General features: G+C 44.7%; 1 protein-coding gene across 1 annotated transcript in view; it reads right to left on the bottom strand.

The window, feature by feature from the left end:
• The window catches only part of NEIL1 (nei like DNA glycosylase 1), a 152,572-nt gene that overhangs the window by 135,381 nt on the left and 2,823 nt on the right, over nucleotides 1–14,368 (bottom strand). The window lies entirely within an intron of this gene.

The raw sequence follows: 14,368 nt of genomic DNA, 5'->3' as shown, positions 1-14,368 counted from the left end.
GAGATCGACATGGTATAGGTGTTGGAGCCTTCTCTTATCCAAAATCTCCTTCGTGCCAAAACGAAGAGGACCCAATGGGAGATCTTCTCATATACAGGCATGCCATAAGTGGACCAATCATGCACCACAGTGGTCCCAGGCATTCACAAAACACCCGACTCTCTGGCACCCAGGATTTGTATTGAAACCAGACAGGCCAGCCCACATCCTGGAAGCACACAGACAAGGCATGCAAAGCCAGCAAAAGCTTAGGGTTTTGAGGGAGAATGCATGCCCAAATAAGGACTGATCCGGGTTGGCTCGACCTGACGAAGATGAAGGGGCAAGATGGCCAAAGGACAGGACAAAGAACCTCGTGGCATGGCCATTTTGGAGCCAGGCCACCCATTTGTGGTAAACGCGGTTTACTTGGCAGGAAAAATACATGAAAAGATAAGCTGCCAGCAGCCCTGTCCAAGGCACACCTGCACTTCGCCTAAAACAATCCTTCGAGAGTATCTAGAGCCTTTAGAAATGACAGGAAGACCCAAGTGCACTATACTGGAAGGTACATTGTGCACTTGCAACATGCTGCAGAAAAGTTGCAACATCGACAAGGACTAAGGGAAACAAAGTCTCCCAGTATTGACTGACTGTAAGGGCATGTCAGTTTCACCATGATAAAGTGAGTGAAAAGCCCAGGGGAGTGCAGCAGAAGGCAGTGCTCCTCTGGTAAAGTCAGACTATAGTGTAACATCAGCAAAGAGTTGTGGGGTACACAACTGGAGGGAAAATTACACATGGAATGGAAATCTTTCCTAACAGGTGGCTGTCGCTATAGCTTGATAGGGCTTCCTACGCGCAATTAATAGCTGTGCAACTCCTGTCGGTCTATACTTGGCTGTCCTGCCTTCGTACTCTCTGATGCATGCCGCTATGCACCATTTTGGGTGCTCTGGTAGGTACGGATATGATATTGATGTGGAGTTCATCTTTGTTCTTTTAGCTGGGGTAAAAGTAACTCCCTCTGTCCTGAATCCGTTCACTTCTAGTGATCCGATATCATTACTCTCCTGCATGACACTAGGCATAGTAACATGGCTAGTTTATCTGATAACTGTTTCAAGGATAGGTACTTATTTGTTGGCCAGCTCGCTAAGAGGCGCAACACTATCGTCACGTCCCACAGCTGCGCATATCTCGGTTCCAGGAGGGGCTTTTAAACAGGCCTCTTATGAGCCTCACTACTGCGGGGTGTTACCCTACCGGAGTCCCATCTATTGGTAGGTGCTGTGATCGCTGATCTATAGGCTACAATAGTCCTGAATGCCTTACCATCTTGCAATATATGAGCCCAAACATTTAGGGTTGCTACCATAGGGGCAGAAAAGGAATGACTATGTCTTCCTCTGCACCAGGTCGACCATTTGTTCCAAGCCGATTTGCAGCTCCTCCGAGTGGATGAAGCCCACAACTCTGCAATGAGCTTTGCTGCCACCTTCAAAATTCCTGGCAAAGCCCAGCATCTCCTGATATCCTGCACACTATCAGAGGATGACATGACCCAGCAGGATCCGTGAGCAGGCATTCTGCGTCTGGTAGAATACGCGGAAAGTCTGACTTTCTCCATCAAAGTGGGAAACCACACTTGGGCCTGCCACATAGGAGCAATGAGCACCAGTTCTGCTCCCTCCCGTCGCACTTACGCTAATACTTTGCTCATCATTACTAAGGGGGGAGGGGAGGAACGCGTAGAGTAGTCTTTCCTCTCCAATCTTGCAGAAATGCATTGACTCCTGGAGCCGATGGTCTAATATCCAGCTGCAGTAGTTTTCTTTCTGTGCGTTCAGTCGCAGTACAAATAGGTTTATGCATATTGGCCCCCATAATTGCTCAAGCCGCTGGAATACCTCTAGGTCTAATTTCCAGTCGTTGGAATCTGTCAGGTATCGGGAGTTCCAGTCTGCCACTACGTTGAGCTTGCCTGGTAGGTATTCCGCTGTGGGCAAAAATGCCAAAGGCCCTTCGCTAGTCCTGCTAGGAGCATGGATCTGGTTCCTCCTAGGTGATTAATAGATTTCACAGCTGAGATGTTGTCCATCTTCAGCAGAATGCACAAGTTGGCTTTCCCTTTCGTAAAAGCTTTGATCAAGAAGGATCCTGCCAGTGACCTAAATTTGTGTGAAGCTGCAGTTCTTCTGAGCTCCATTTTCCTCCGGTCTCTAGCGTGCCGCAACACGCTCCCCATCATATTCTGCTGGCGTCCAATTCTATAATTAGATCTGGCTGGAAGATGGCTTGCCCGTTCCAGGCGTCCATGTTCTTCAACCACCATTTCAGTTCCGTGACGGACACAGAGTCTAGTGGGACGGTTTGGTGATATCTCAGACCCTGCTGAAGATTCTTTATCTTCAGTCTCCGTAGAGCTCAATAGCGCAGGAGACCTGGGAAGATGGCTTGGATGGATGATGCTAGTAATCCTACTATTCTCGCTAGCGTTCTGAGCGATATTACTTGTTTGGCTAGACATAGCCTGATCTCTCTCTTGATGTCGCAAATCTTTCTGGCTGGGAGCTCAAGGGTCGCAGGTTTGGTGTCTAGCATGAAGCCTAGGAATTCCAATTTCTTTGCTGGGGTCGTCTACGATTTCTCCTTATTCACGAAGAACCCCAGAGAGCCGAAGCTCCATTACCCATATTGTCTGATACTTCAGGGTTCAGGGTCCCTGTTGTCCACCAGTAGCAACATACATCCAGATAGATGATCATACGGATTCCCTGCTCTCTGATCGCTGCCGTTTCTGGCTTCAAGAGCTTGTTGAATGGCCATGGCGCTGACACTAGGCCGAAAGGCATGGTCTTGAATTGCCAAAACCGCCCCGTCACAGCTGTAACGCTAGAAAGGGTTGGAAATCCTCCTGTACGGGGACGGTGAGGTATGTGCCTTTAAGTCTATCCTGGTTAACCCGTCTCCTTCTCTTAAAGTGTCTCACAGCTGGTGAATACCCTCCATCTTGAAATGTCAGCATAACACCCAGCTATTGAGTTCTGTCAGATTAATGACTGGTCTCACTTTCTCTTTCCTGTGGACCAAGAACATGTTGCTTATAAAACCACTGTGTCGTCGGGCATGGCTCTATGGTCCTTTTTCGTTTGAGCTGCTCAAGCTCGTGTTGCAGGCGACTCTCTCTGCTTGCTCTATGTGGATCGCTTGCAGGGTAATCGTCTGCACTGGCTTCGGAACAAACTAACTGTAATCCTCTGGCTGTTTGCAGCACCCATGCATCGCTGGAAAGCGTGTGCCAATGTTGCCAAAATGTCCGCGTTCTCCCCCTGCCCCCCACGGGTGGGCCTGCACGCTCTCTCACCTGTGCTGAGGCTTTGTCCTCTTCATGGTCCTCTACCTTTAAGGCCTCTGGGGAAACGGCCTCTGCTGGGGAAGAACGAGTCCGGTTGCTTGTTTTCCCAGTAATGGGCTCTGTTGTTTTGAGGCCTCCTTGCACCTTGAAAATCGACTGGCTGCTTGACCTCTATAGCAGCCAGTCCTGGCAAAAACCCACGAACCTCCCCATTTCTTTGCCAAAAGTCTCCCCGAATAAGAGCCCTCAGGCCATTTCTCCTGCCTCGTGGGTGGCTAAGTCACCTATGTTTGTGTCAATCTTCAAAACGAGGCCTCTTCTCCTTTCTGAGAATATTGGGCAATTTGCATTACCCAGCAGGCAGACTGCTCTCTGGGCCTAGTTTGCTAGAGTGTCCAGGTCGCTTCCTGTGTCTCTAGCGCGTTCCGCTAGGTGCATTATTTTTGCCAAAGGACCTGCTTGGTCCAGAACCTTTTCTTGGCAGCTTCTCCATGACCTGTCTATCCCCTTGCGTAGGTCTCGATTTGTCTTGGTGACGAAATCCAGCATCTTTGGACCGAGCTCCGGTGCTTCTGCCACCTTGCCTGGTAAGTCTGGACGGGGGCATTCCGCTCTCATGCGTTGCCTTGTCTCGTCTAGTGCTTTCCTGAGTCTGTGAGCCATGTATCTAGATACTCTGAACGAAGGTTGCCAGTCTGTTGACCTGGGGATCCTGATATTCTCAGGCTCGAGCATGTCTTATTTCCTCTTCTTCTCCTTCTATGTGCTTTTCTTTTTGCATACGCTTGCCTCCGGACGGTTTGGGCCAGTCTTCTTCTGGCTTCCCGTTCCTCTTGCGAGGATAGGACAGCTTCTGGCGACTCCTCTTCATCTGAGTCTCCAATTGCGTTTCCCATATTATCTTCCCCTGGGGAGGGGGTCCTGAGGCTTGGCACCGGTGATCTCTGAAGGAAAGCATCTCTTTCGCTCGGTCTCTGTGGGCATGCTTCGTATTACTTCGGTGCTTTTCCTTGGCTGGCTGAGCAATGATTCCAATGTCACCAACCTATCTTAGGAGTTTGACCCCTTGAGCCACTGCATCCACCAACAAGCTCCTTAGCACCTCTTTGAAGCTGTCAGCTAGGTCTTGTGCCTGCTCCTCCTTGCTCCACTCTAATTCAGACATGTTTTCAAGGATCTTTGTGCCGGTGCCTGGACTTCGCAGGTTGAGTGGCACACCCACCGCTACGTTGGGATGGTTGTAACTACTTGAAAGTCCGGAAATAATTCCTGTTTATAGGTTTGTATTATTTTTTCTTTTTGTGGCTAGCACCTGGAATTCTTCTGTCTGTAAAGGTCTTAGTTGCCCTGATGGGGCGCTCTGTTTTTTCCCTCGTTTGTCCCTTCTGCTAGCTCTGCTTAGTAGGGTACACCTATGGCTCTGCGCAAGCTTCTTTCATCCTCTTGAGGAGCTGCTAACAGTTAGCGAGTCGCTCGCTACTATCCGCAAATATATTCGGCTAATCACTGCCGCGGGCAGGTTGGTAGTTTGTTATTTCAACTGTAAATGCTGTTCACCGCGCAGCCAGGTTTATTGCGATATCCATTCTTTTCTCTGGGCGGCGAGTTGGCTCCTCCCTCGCGGGGGTGGCCTGCTCGCTCTTGCTTCGATAATGCAGTGCTGCCCGCACCTCGCAAAGGTGAGGCTTGACTGCCTCTTTCTGGAAGGGAGATGGGCCCCCAAATGTGTCGATAATGCGACTCTGGTCCCAAACCCCTTTCTCTATTGTTGCGTTTCGCTTCGCTCTCTGGGGCTAGTCTACAGGCTTCTGGTCTCATTATTAAAGCACTGGTATCCTTATGCCGGCATAAATGTTACAACGCTTGTTACATTTACATAGGTATAACTGCCATTGATCTATCACAAGACATACTATACCAGTTATTCTCTGAACTAAATTAACGTTCTATTTAAGGAAACCTTAGATTACATGCACTTTGTATGTGAGGTAAAAAAAGTGTACTTATCTGCTGAAGAGCAGTAAAAGAAGGAGGAGTTAAGATACAGGAAGTGACATATGGACTGGGCAAGCACTGTTGAAACTGCTGAAGAGTAGTATTAAGTTGAAGCATAATGCTCGCCTCTGGTCTTGACATGGAATTATGAGGGAGATATATCCTGCAAAAGTAGCGCAATATAATGGAAAACATGATGGCAAGACAATTGCAGGCGGCTCTAGTTATTATTTAATTTAAATGTATATACAAATGTTCCGGTTCCAGGATCATTTATTATCTAATAGTTGGATACACCCCATTGCTTGCTGGGAAATCTCACAATCAGCCTCCCAGCCCCCATTATACTGTTGCATAGCTGAATTTGAGAATACTGCTGGAAACTTCCACACATTATAACATGTCGCAACCTTCTCACCACAGCAAAATCAACCAGAAACAGAGTTTTCAGAGACCCAGAAGGAAGAAGAAATTAGTAAAGAGACTTAAAGACTGTTATACTAAACGTTGTATGTTTACCTTTACTATTATTTTACTTTGTGCGTTTAAATAAAAATTATATTTTTATTTGGTTTACTAGAAACTTTTACAAAACTCTCATCAACTATCAAATATAATAAATCTCAAAATATTATACAATAAATTATTTGACATAGGAATCAACATAAATCAAAAACAATCAAATTTTAGGATACACATTCAAATTCGTTAGTTACACAATACAATCGCTACAGACACTTACCCTAAAACGGGTCAACACTTAAATTCCATAATATCATCAAACATAATCTTATTCATATATAAAACATCTCATTTAAGTACATTTTAGCATTCAGTTAAACATTACAAGTAAAAAAAAAACAGCTTTTCTCAACAGCAGAGTAAAACAGCAAATGTTTGCATTTGCACATGAAGTTGATGCAACTTTTCAAGTTGTGAATACGTGCCACCCGAATGGAAATTATGCGAAATATATCATCCTAAATTGCTGAAAACTTTGCGGACAGATCCAACACACATTATATTCCCATCATCACTTTACCAGATTGACAATGTATGCCCAGGGGCACAACTAAACAAAACGTTGTACTATTTGCTTAGAACTTCAAACAATACTCATTGAAACAAACGTTAGAGAGGAACCTAATTTTTGTCCAACAAAACTTCAATTTTAAACAAAAGTCTAGTTAATGCCACTAGAAAGCAAGTATTATCCTCACACATACTTCTTTCCCAAAATGACTGACGCGCAACAAACGTAGCCTGTGGATAAAAAGAACCCAACAAGTTTTAACGGTCTTGTTCGAAATACGGGCAATAAACCACTAAATGTTTGATTGTTTCTTCTTGTATTCTCTTATTGCAAAATGTACCAACAAATGTGTACTGAGCTCGCTCCAAAGTTGGAAATTGGTTTAATTTAAACCGAATATATATTTACCTGGCTTTTGCTCAAAGAAATGTACGTAACTTGATCGTACAAGCCTTTTTCTTACGAATGATGCATACTCCGTGTATGTCTTATAAGTGTGATTGGCATCGATGGTCCTGATCCAATCCATTTCGTATAGTTTTAATTTTACATTAGGAAGCCCTGCCGCTAGATCCTGAACGGTAGCATTAATTTGTGTGAGAGTAGCCTCCATTAGTGCCTCAAAAAGAGACCATTGAGGACACATTAGCATCAGCCAATATAGCGTTCAAATCCTGAAAGTTCCTTTTAGGAACCAGCATTTTAACATAGGATGCTAACTTCCGCCATGTGGTTCTTGATGAGAGCGACAGGAGCCCTAATTCATGCCAAATTATGGAGTTCGGGATGGCCATCGCCAAACCCAACGTACCTTTCCATAGTTGACCTTGTAACATGTTCAAACCAGCATCTAAATTCACAAGACAAATGTCTAGGACGAACAGTAAGGTGGGCTCCACTTTCAACACATAGAAATCAACAAGAGGTAACAATGAAATTGTACAATATTTGTTAAATATTTTATTCTCATTTGAGAGAGTAATGGACGTGCTTTGGCCTTTAAGCCAGCTGTCCATGCTTTCAGAGTCTGAGATGGTAGAACCCAAGTAACGTAAGGAATTGACACGTTGAATATTTAAACCTGCTATATTCGATTGATAAGATTTAATGCGTTTTCTATTCGTGAATATGATTTTTGACTTTAGGGAATCTGCTTGAAGATTGTGGGTTTTGGCATAATTTGCGTATTTATTGAGCTTCACTGTAAACCAAACGGTGTCCTATCTAGCAGCAAAATATCATCCGTAAAACATACCCAGTGCAGTTGTAATTTACCCAATCTCGCTGGATACATTGCCCGATCATTCCACAGTGTATTGATATCACACATGGAGAGGTTAAACAATGTTGCAGCAAGATTGCAACCTTGCTTTACCCCCGTTGCAGTTGGAAAACGAGGAGTAAGCGCTCTCTCTTGGTTTATCCACACTTGAAAAGAAAAGGAGGTATTAGTGTGGAGCAATGCGACCAATTGAACAAGCCTTGGGGGCGGGGGGAAGCCCAACATCAACATCTTGAACCACAATAATTCCCTAACCACAGAGTCAAACGCTGATGACAAATCTAATGCTGACATAAAAAAGGGCCAGCGTTTGAAGATTTGGACACTGCAAACAAGTTAGCAACCGCAATAGCATTAAGAGACGTGCTCATCTGCTTTCGAAATCCAACTTGGAATTTAGAGTAGATATCGTTTTCAACAATATATTTCTCAAGATGCTTCAGAAGAAGAATGGCAAAACACCTTTGCGGCCGAATCCATGAAAGAGATAGGTCTGCCAAGACGATGGAATATGACTGGTAGGTACGCAGAATATAATCGAATTTGGCGAAGAGAATAGCAGCCCAAAATTGGGGATCAGATTTGATTAGACAGGGAGGGATACCATCTGGTCCGGCCGCCTTAGAAGATGCCAACTGCCCAATGGCCCACAGGATGTCCTCAATAGAAAAGGACCAATTTGCATGGAATGCAAGGGATACATGGAATGCAATATCCCAGAATCACCGTGTTTGAATAGCAGTGGTAACTGAAACTTTGCTTCAATGTATGTTTGCCAGACATTAGCCGCGATGGAAAAGGCAAGGTTGCAAGTATGATTATTTTCTGGATCTCTTAAAATGGCCCATATATTACGAACATCTCTCTTACATAAGAGCCAACAATCTTTGATTTTCCTCACGATGGTTCTGATGTTTCATTATTTTTAGCCGATTTCTATACTTCTGACCAATTCAGTGTTTAGAAACAATATAATTGGAATAGGTCAGATTCAGCTTAAGGAGGGATCCAAAAGCATTGTTTCGGTTACGTTTGTATTCAGCGATGTTAGGAAAGATTCCCATTTATGTGTAATTTTCCCTCCAGTTGTGTACCCCCCAACTTTTTGCTGATGTCTGAACACCATAGTCTGACTTTACCAGAGGAACACAACCTTCTGCTGCACTCCCCTGGGCTTTTTCACTCCCATGTTATGGGGAAACTGACATGTTCTTAAAGACAGTCAATTCTGGGAGACTTTGTTTCTCTTAGTCCTTTCCACTGTTGCAACATAACAAGTGTACAATGCACCGTCGAGTACACTACACTTGGGTCTATTAGTCATTTTCAAAAGGCCCTAGATACTCTCGAAGGATTTTTTAGAAATGCCTTGGACAGGGCTGGTGGCAGCTTCTCATTCGTATATTTTTAACCCTTTCCTCCAAGGTAAACCGCGATAACCGCGTTTGACACAAATAGATGGCCTGGCTCCAAAATGGCCACGCCACAAGGTTTTTTGTCCTGTCCTTTGGCCATCTTGCCCATTCCCCTTTCCCAGGTCGAGCCAACCCGGGTCAGTCCTTATTTGGGCATTCTGCCACAAAACGCCAAACTTTCGTGTGCTTCTGCATGCCTTGTGGGTGTGCCTACAGGAAGTGGGCTGGAACGTCTGGTGCCAATACACATCCTGGGTACCAGAGAGTCTGGAGTGCTGTGAATGCCTGGGACCACTGTGGTCCGTGATTGGTTCACGTATGGTATGCCTGTATGTGAGCAGATCTCCCATTGGGTCCTCTTTGTTGTGGCGCGAAGGAGATTCTGGATAAGAGAAGGCCCCAAACACCCATACCATGTCGACCTCTGGAGTTCTCACTGAACGAAGGATAGGAACCAAGTATCCTGAAACTAAGATGCCGAGTCGAGGAACCACTAGTGAAACGCTGGAAGGTTTGGCACCCTGAGCCCGATGTCGTCCGTGGGACCCCTCTGCATCTGGTCTGCGAAGACGCTTTGACCCATTGGAATAGTGGGACCAACTATTCTCAGCACCTTCATCAAAACGGGCAAGTAAGCCTTCTCGGAAGTGTCCCTGGGCCAACCAGTGGGCTGACGAGCTCACGCAAGCTCTCTGCCCCGATACCGCCACCGTTTCGAGGAGTTGGTTTTTATGTCGGATACATTTTTGGATTTTTTTCCCTGAATATTAGTTTTCTTTCTTGCATTATTCGTGCAATTGAGAGCTATCGTGTGAGCCCTTTTGAGCTTACCAGAATAAAGTCTGCCGTTGGAATCAAGGGTATTATTATAGTTAATAGAATCATTTTCAATCGGTTCATCAGATTTATCTTTATTGTAACTGGTCACTAACCTCAACAAGTGGCGACGGGCTATTTAGAGCGTCACCTTGCCCCTGAAATGTAATTGGTTGATTCACAGTGAACAAACCCATCCTTTTCCTCCTCATAGTGCTGTAACCTCTCAGTTGTTAAGAATCTAAATGCATCATCTAATTTGAGAGCGTTTAATTTTTTACTGTATCAAGCAAAAGGGCATTGGAGGGCTTCATTTCAACATCAACCTCCGCGTCGTCACCACAAACTGCTTGGGCGTAGGTTCTTAATGCCAGATTCCCAGAGTTGACACAGGGGAGAGTTTGCATAGATTCAGTGACAGTATTGTGAGCATTTGGGAACTGCAGTTTTTCAATCAATGAATCCAAGGTGCATATTTTTTTTACCTGGAAATTTGCATGGGCAATAAAAGCCCTCCAATTTGCTCATTTTCCTGTTGAGATCACCAATTGAGAGTTTAATAATGTCATGGTCCACATGGGTTTTATCGGGGCCTTTATCTAGAAGATTAAGAATTTGACTGATCACCAGGAAAGAGGAACAATAAGAGTCATTAGTCTGGCCAGGACCAGGCCCATTACTGGAGTCTGCAACGCTATTAAGATCTGTTTTGATAGACAGATGCCCAGAGTCAATGCCTCTTGGCATTGACTCTGGGCAACCTCAGCTCCTTTCCTGCATCATCCTTTCTAGGTTTTGGGCTATGTACAGGGGAGGTAGGAGATCTTGTAGAAGGGCGATACAGAGTATAAGGAAAGTGCTCCTCTGCAATTCCCCCGTGAAAGCTATGCAAGCAAATCTCTTCAACTTCAGATGGTAGCACCGATAAAGGGGAAGAATGTCCCAGTGACACACTGAACCGCTTACTCCATTCCCGCCTGGAGCGTAGGGGCCAATATTGATACATCAGAAATGCAATTGGTAAAATGTTCATTTTAGGTAAATAAGGAATTCACATAACCAGCAGGACTGAATCCCGTTTTACCATTTGGTCGTACCCCTGGGGTTTCAAACATAGGGTGCCCAAACCCCATCAGAACATTTACATGAACCTGTGCCACCAGTGCCCCAGATAAGATTTTGAGGTGGCAGTATTTTACGCATGATTTTTCTAATTAGAGACTAAATGTAATTTCAAGAGAGTAAAAATTAGTTTTCTCCTCTGCAAGAGAGTAAAATTTATCCAACACATATACCCAATGCATACGTAAAATCAGACCCGTAGACCAAAAGTGTTTTAGATCAAGTTTTCTGGCTTGTGCTTAGCCCTTAACTCCACATGCAAACGGCACATCCTTTCTGAGCACATAGTAACAGCACATCACTTCATTTGATAATGGCCTATATCCTCCCTGAACATGCTGGCTACCCATCTCCTCTTGACACATACTAACGAGTAAGACACGTACTCTGTGCACATGGTAAAGGCACATCTCCTTTCAGCATGTTCAGAGATGTGCTGTTAGCATTTGAAGAGCAAATTTGTGTAATTTGCATGTTTAAATTGCACCTTTACACGGTGCGCATGCTAACAGCACATCTCTATGCATATGCTAATGGCAGACATTGTTTTCACATATTGATAGAACAATTTCTGTTTAGCAAGCCTGATATTTGCACACGTTGACAGGACATATGTCTACCCATAGTGACCTAAAATATCTTCTCTGCACATGCTATTGGAACATCTCTTCTCGTCTGCTAATGGTGCATCTTCTCTGTGCACATACTAGTCGGACAGCTCTCTCTACATGCGTGCTAACTGTGTGCATGCTAATGACACGCCTTCTCTACGCACATGCTAAAGGTACATACTCTCTCTGCACATGCTAACTGCACATCCCATCCCTGCACATACTAACTGCACATCCTGTGCAGCGACGGGATGTGCAGTTAGCATGTGCAAACTCCACCTCCTATCTCTGCACATGCTAACGGCACATCTCGGCTCTGCATGCCAATTGCACTTCTGTTCCATGGAATCTGCAAAATACACACTTTTACTAAGTACTTACTACGGGGACATTTCTTCTCTGCAAGTGCTAACGTAGCATCTCCTCTGCCCATGCTATAACAGCACACCTCCTCTCTACCAGTCTTAACGGCAGGGCTCCCTTCTGCACAGGCTGATGTTGGCAAAGCACATGCTAACATTGCATCCAAAGAAAGGGTGGAAAACTACCGGGCAGGAGGGTGGGCTGCACTTTCCAAGTTCCAATTACGTGACGCAGCCTTGATGGGTGTGCCGCAGAGGGAAGACTGCAGAGAAGTCGCTTCTTTCTTACAAGAAATGCAATAATGACGAATGACCTTTCACACAAGTTACTATCAGTGCTGGAAATGGCCAAAAGGCACTGGGGCCAAATGTACCCGATCCCCCCTCCCTTTCCTTATTCAGCTTGACTCGAACATGTCCTCGCCAGCCCCCACCACAATGTACAACAGGGCTCCCCTGGCATTCTTCTCAGTTTTGCTGTAATAAATCAAGTACCATTCGAAATGGGATAATGACACCACAGTGCTTCAAAGCTGGAATTTGGCTAAAAGTGCTATGTAAGAACACATACTCCCTTTCCACATGTTGTTGGCATAGCCTGCGTACACATGCAGCAGCACGTCTACTCTCTGCACATGCTAATTGAGCATCTCTTTTCTGCATGTGCCAGTAGCACACGGCCTCCGTGCATGTGCTACTGGCAAATATATTCAGTTCAGGCTAATGGAACCGTTCATCCCTGCATGGGGTAATGACCCATCCCTCGTGGTATAGCCCAACAGCAAGCGCACGTCTTACTACAGCCAGCATAACTTTATGAATTATACATTACAGAGCAGGTTTGCAACGGGCCATGGTGCAGAAAGTAAAGAAATAATTGCAGATGTGTTGGCTCCCGCCCCTTTATTTCAGCACTTTGAGGGGAGAGGTAGGGGCAGCGGTGACTTGTGAGAGTAAGCCGACCTACACGACATCCCTCCCATGCAGGGGTGCAACAAAATCTACATTTACGGGGGCAAGAAGGGGGGGGGATTAAGTCGTGATGGGAGGAGCAACTACAGAAAATAGGCAGGGCAAACTTGGGAGGCTCTGCCCCCCCTGTTCTACCCAGCTCCCCCCCCATGGTCTGGTGTGGGGACCAACTATCAAATAGTAGATTTTAAAACGCTTGAAAGTAACAGCTTTAAAGTTTTACTGCGTTTGTGCAAGAATTTTTTTCTGAACAAACACAGAAAAACTTTTAACACCGCCAGTTTCGAAAGAAAATGTAATGTTGGTTTTACCACAGCACGCTATACTAGAATCTCTAGTGCACTGACTAACCCAGTGTTACAAGAATGGGGGAGGGCCAGTGCAGCAATAATGCAATTCTATGCAGCAGTATTGGTGCCACTAGCAGAGGGGCACCAGGATACACCCATGTGTCCCTACACTTGTTAAAACTGTCCTATTGTAAGGGTGTATACTTAATCATTTATAAGCACTCCAATTTTTGCAATTGAAGTCAGGGTGAGATTACATTATTTGCCCAGCATCACACACCAACGCTAAACAGAGAAGCTGGGATTTTAACCCGCTCTTTTCAATTTGGGCACAGCCACCTTCTTCCACGTTTTACTTGGAACAAAAATTTAAGTTTTGGGTGTCAAGACCTACAATAATACTGTGCTACAGAGTTTACTTCCAAAATAAACAAATTGCATAGTAAAGCATCATGACAACATGTAAATCCTTATAGCAGCATTTTGTGCTGAAATAATATCACTGTACCTTTATTTTCCACATCCTGAATGGAAATCTATAAGATGCAAAAGGCAAAACATCCTGATTTACCCACTTTATTTTCAGCGCTTTAAAAACATACCAAAAAATAAGTTGTGCCATAAATTCACTTAGGTTTGAAGATTTGTCACAAAACCTCCAGCGTGTTGTTATGCATGGTTAAATAACATTTAACTAAGGACATCAAAGCAAATTTTACTTTTTAGCATATCAAGTAAATTAGACGTGTTGGGTATGAACACATTTTAAAAGGGTGCCTGCTTTATTATGTTGCTCGCTTGCTATGCTGCGGATGACAAAAGAAACACTACAGTGCCATCTAGTGGTGGAAAGTATTTTTTTTAATGAATAAATAAAAACGTACATGGTACGCAGTAGAAAATGAAATCATCTGTATTGGCCATAATTACATGCGTAAAAAGGCATCACACGCACCTCATCTGGAGGGCTGTGTGCCACTATAGGCGCACTATGTCCACACAAGGAATCATTAGGTTCTACCGCTAATGACTGAAGACTGCAAGGTGCCGTATCAGAATCCATAACACGATCACCACCCATAGAGTGCTTTAACATTAGTTGGTGGGTAAAGTGGGCCCCTTCCTCATCGGTT

Source organism: Ambystoma mexicanum, chromosome 11 (assembly GCF_040938575.1).
Source record: "Ambystoma mexicanum isolate Mex_15411 chromosome 11, UKY_AmexF1_1, whole genome shotgun sequence".
Lineage (NCBI taxonomy): Eukaryota > Metazoa > Chordata > Amphibia > Caudata > Ambystomatidae > Ambystoma > Ambystoma mexicanum.
Note: the sequence above shows the minus strand (reverse complement) of the source record. Positions and strands in the feature narration are given on the sequence as shown.